The following is a 5563-nucleotide window of genomic DNA, read 5'->3' on the forward strand; positions in this document are numbered from 1 at the left end:
ACCTGGCGGCCCGTCCACTTACCTGGGCGACCACATTGGGCTTTATACCCCAACAACCTCCCACTTAAAGTCCAATGTGGTACTTTAAGTGTGAGAGAAGCTACTATACAAGCTAATATACAAGAGATGTAGAGAAGTGATGTACTACTCTACACCTATCTGCTTGCGAAAATGCGCAAAGCTCTCTGAGGGAAGTCCTTTTGTAAGTAGATCAACAAGATTTTCTGTGGTGTGAACTTTGACAAGCTGAAGTTGCTTATCCTCGAGCATTTCCCTGATGAAATGATACTTCACATCCACATGCTTTGTCTTTGAGTGATAAACTGGATTGCGAGCCAATTGTATAGCACTTTGACTATCACAATATAACACAGGCATCTCTTCTTTGATTCCCAAATCTGTTACTAGTCGATTAAGCCAAATTGATTCTTTGCATGCCTCTGATGCTACAACATATTCAACCTCTGTAGTAGACTGAGTAACACAATCTTGTAATCTAGAACGCCATGATACTGCTCCACCAGCCAATGTAAAGACATACCCTGACGTAGACCTTCGGTTGTCTAAGTCACCTGCATAATCTGAGTCTGTAAAACCCTTTACACTTAGCTCCTGACTCCCATAGCATATACGCATACTCTTTGTAGCTTTCAGGTATCTCAATAGTCCTTTCACTGCCTCCCAATGTTTCTTGCCTGGGTTTGACATGTATCGACTTACTACTCCCACTACAAATGCAATGTCTGGGCGAGTAGCAATCATTGCATACATCAAACTACCCACTGCAGACGCATATGGAATCTTATCCATTTCAACCTGTTCTTCCTCAGACACAGGACAATCTTGTTTGCTAAGTTTCACATATGGTGGCAATGGAACACTCAATGCCTTTCCCTTCTCCATATTGAAATGTTGCAAAACCTTGTCAATATACTCTGTTTGAGATAACCAAATCAACTTCCTTGATCTATCTCTCTCAATGCGCATACCAAGTATATGACTTGCCTCACCCATGTCTTTCATGTCAAACGATTTTGCCATCTTTGACTTCAAAGCTGAAATTTCTTCCAAGTGCTTTCCAGCAATCAACATGTCATCCACATACAAAATAAGGATCAGCCAACTGCCATCCTTAGCCTTCTTTGTATATAGACAGTGATCGAACTCACTACGTTTGTAGCCTTGAGAAAGCATAAACTTGTGGAATTTATGGTACCATGCCCTCAGTGATTGTTTTAAGCCATAAAGACTCTTTAACAACTGGCATACCCAATCTTCCTTGCCTTTCTCAACAAACCCTTCTGGCTGCTGCATGTAAATTTCCACATCTAAATCACCATGCAAGAACGCTGTCTTGACATCCATTTGGTGCAACACTAAATCTAATATGGCAACCAATGCAAGAAAGCATCTCAATGTAGTCATCTTGACCACCGGAGAGAAGACTTCATCAAAGTCAATGCCTTGTTCTTGCTTAAAGCCCTTGGCAACAAGCCTTGCTTTGTACTTTGGCTGACGATCATGAGCGGTGATCTTATACATGTAAACCCATTTACAAGGTAGAGCCTTTTTGCCCCGTGGTAATTTAACTAGCTTCCATGTCTGGTTTTTATGCAGAGCTGTCATCTCTGACTGCATGTCCAATTGCCAATTCCCGGAGTCCTTCATTTGCATTGCTTCCTTGTAACATGAAGGCTCATTGCAATCAGTCAACATGACATAGTTCATAGATGGAACAAACCTATCAGGAGGTCGCGTGACACGTCCAGATCTACGCACAATAGGTGGCTCAGGCTCAGCCACAACCTGTGGTTCCAATCTATCCTGTCCTTGCTCCTCTTGAGCCCTGACATTTTGTCTTGCACGTGCAGGTCCATCTTCTTGGAAGACAACTCTTCTAATCTCCTCAACCCTCTCTGGTTTAGAATGATATTTGGATTCATTAAAGTGAACATCATTGCTGTGGACAACCTTTCTGGATTCGGGATCCCAAAGTCTGTACCCCATCTCACCAGAATTACCATAGCCTAGAAAGATGCACTTTCTACTCTTTGGCTCAAGTTTGTTCCTAAATTCCTTTGGAACGTGAGTATATGCCTCACAGCCAAAGACTCTGAGATGCTTGTATGAGGGCACCTTGCCTGACCATACCATCTCTGGCACTGAATCCTTCTGCAAAATCTTGCTAGGAGATCTATTTACAAGATGAACAGCTGTTGATACAGCTTCAGCCCAAAACCCATGTGGCAGCTGTGCATTAGACAACATACTTCTGACCTTCTCTTGTATGGTCCTATTCATCCTCTCAGCAACACCATTTTGAGGAGGATTGTAAGGAGCAGTAAGTTCACGTTTTATACCTTTTGACTCACAAAAGTCCTGAAAGGCCTTTGTAACATACTCTCCACCATTGTCAGTGCGTAAGCATTTAAGCTTCTTGCCACTCTGATTCTCCACAAGTGTCACAAACGTTTTGAAAACACTAAACGCTTCATCCTTGTGCTTGAGAAAGTAAACCCATACTTTCCTCGAGTAATCATCTATAAATGTCATAAAGTAAGAAGCTCCCCCTAGAGATAGGTTAGGCATAGGTCCACACAAATCACTATGAACAAGTGCCAACTGTGTATCTCTTCTACTGCTTCTATGCTTATGTGGCTGCTGTGTTTGCTTACCATACAGACAATGTTCACAGAATTCAAAATCATTAAATGAAAAGCCAGGCAAATAACCAGAACGAGACAAGATTTCCATTCCCTTCTTGGACATATGTCCTAACCGGCTATGCCACAAAGAAACGTTCGACTGCTCGGTTACATTGATTACATTTTTAGAGACATTTGATACATAAATCATGTAAAGTCCTCCAGACTTTACTCCATGTGCTACTGTCATAGAACCATTGGATATCTTCCACATGTTCTGTCAAAAAGTGGTGACGTAGCCAGCATCATCAAGTAAACCTGTGCTGATCAAGCTCTTTGTAATTGCGGGAACATGTCTCACATTCTTCAACGTGAAAGAAGAGCCATTCTGAAACTTCAATTAAACATCTCCAACACCTAAGATCGCACATGTCTGCCCATTGCCTAGCCGAACATGATCTTTAGTGGTCACATAAGAGGTAAACCACTCCTTGTTTGGAGACACATGAAGTGATGCCCCTGAGTCTATAATCCAGTCACTCAGTGCATTTCCATCAGATGCTGTAAGAAGAGCTGAGTCCATTGTATTCTTCAAGAAGTAGATGTCTCCTGACACTAGACTGTCATCCTCTGCAACAGTGTTTGTCACATTTATTTCTTGAATCTTCACTAAGGACTTGTTCTTCTCACCATGGTCTTCAGCTTTATCTTTGCCTTTTTCTGCTTTCCATTCTCTGCAGTCTCTTTTCATGTGACCCTTCTTGCCACAATGGTAGCATTCTATGTCACTCTTGCCTTTAGCACTGCGGGACTTTCTACGAGACTGATTCCTCTTTCCACCTTTGTACTTTTCTTTGGTCCTTCCCCTGACAACTAAGGCTGTTCCTTTGACTTTGTCCATTGTCTTTCTATTGGTTTCTTCAGTAAGTAGACTTCCTTCTACACCTGCTATGTTCAAACCATCTGGAGGTGCATAATTACTCAAAGCTGTGCGAAAAGTGTCCCAACTTTCCGGCAATGTGATCAACAGGAACATAGCTCTAACAGGTTCATCAAACTTGACACCTTGAGCTGACAACTGACTATAGATTGTGTTGAATTCATTCAGATGATTGGACATAGGTGTCCCTTCTTTCATCTTCAAGTCAACAAGCTTCTTAAGCCAGTATACCTGTGAAGCTGCACTCTGCTTCTCATAAAGATCACTCAGCTTTAACCATGCTTGATAAGTCGACATCTCGTCTGCTACATTGAAGTAAACGCTTTCTGCCAAAGTCAGCATAATGGTAGAAAGTGCCAATTCATCCATTTCGCTCCATTCATCTTCGTCCATATCTTCTGGTTTTATCCCTTTGAGCTTTATAGGTTTTATCTGCTTCTTTTGTACCAACACGTGCCAAATCTGCTTCTTCCACAATGGGCAATTGGTTCCATCCAGCTTCTTGATATTGGAAAGAGCAGTGTCCTGTGATCCAGCCATAGCTACGCTTCACAGTGGTTTACTTTCTTGGGAAAAATTCGGCAGAGTTTCCCCTGTAAACTGACCTCTGAACCAATATCAACCTGTCAAATGAACCAAAAAAGCTTCAGATTCTGCATAAATTTTGGCAGAGTCTCCTTTGTAAAATGGCTCTGGTGTACTAAAAAACAGACCAAAAAATAGCTCAAAAACACTGTCTCTCTGACACTGTAAGCTGCGGGTAAACCTGTCCTGCACCTGTACTGTCTCTGACTGTCCTGTCACTGTCCTGTAAGCATAGACTGCGACAATGCCTCAACGGCAGTAAAGCAAAGATGCAATCCCAACTGTCTAACTCACAGTAGATACATCCTAGCTGCCTATCTAAGGGTGCTCGAGGGATCGCTCCAAGACCTGTATCACCGAAAGGATCTCAACATTCGAGAATCCCCCAGCTCAATAAAACCTCACTCTACCCTCAACAAAGGCTGTAGTAAATCTGACAGTACATAGACTTCTCACAAAGTCATACATCCACAAATTTCCCACTGTATGTTGTAACCGCTGCGGCAGTTGTTTGCTGCGTGACTCACAGCCAACAAACCCTCAACAGACATACATCATCTCTGACAATACATCCCATGTGGAAGTACCAGCAATGTCAGGATGAAATCTGGAATATCAAGCAGCAAACACAAGCTACCTGATGAACTAGTGGATGTCGCCTACAGTCTGTGTGTAGATGCGCCCGTGTCGTATGTGACACGCCTCCATGAACTGTGAGCCGTCCTTCGATGTGTGGAGACAGCCACAAATCAACACTCTGGGAGTGTCGATATCCTCAGCACCTGCAGTCGTAGGCCGAAAACCCCAAATTTGCAGAGTCGGATCTGCAAACGCTGAGACCACGTAGTCGAAAATGGCCTGCACAGACCTTTGTCAAAGCCGAACTATGATCGAGATGACCTCAGAATGAAATTCTGAGAACACCGTGCCCTTTGGGCTCACCCACAGGATTTGGGGCCGTGTCTTCGCCTGTCGAATTTCACTCCAATCTGAGCTGGTGACTCTAGCCTCCTGCAGTGCTGCCCCGAGCCTCGATCTGAGCTCTGATACCAATTGAAGGAGTACGAGCGGAAGTGCGACGCGAGAGAGAGTGCGAGAAGAAGAGCACGACGATATGGTGAACTCGCTCTACTGTAAGGTGTAGAGCATAGTGAGTTCTTATTAGGTTTTTACAAAAGAATATGTGTATATACCTGGCGGCCCGCCCACTTACCTGGGCGACCACATTGGGCTTTATACCCCAACAGATTTTCTGAGCTATTGGTATCAATAACGACTGCTGTCGAGCTTTTAGCCACCATTGATATCTTGGTTTGTCTTGGTCAGAATGGTGTGGTTGAGTCTTCTGAGACTTAACTCTCTATTGTTTGATCAATTTTGCAGTTTATGGAGA

This window comes from Adiantum capillus-veneris, chromosome 9, assembly GCF_014529385.1.
Source record: "Adiantum capillus-veneris isolate H3 chromosome 9, ASM1452938v2, whole genome shotgun sequence".
Classification (NCBI taxonomy): domain Eukaryota; kingdom Viridiplantae; phylum Streptophyta; class Polypodiopsida; order Polypodiales; family Pteridaceae; genus Adiantum; species Adiantum capillus-veneris.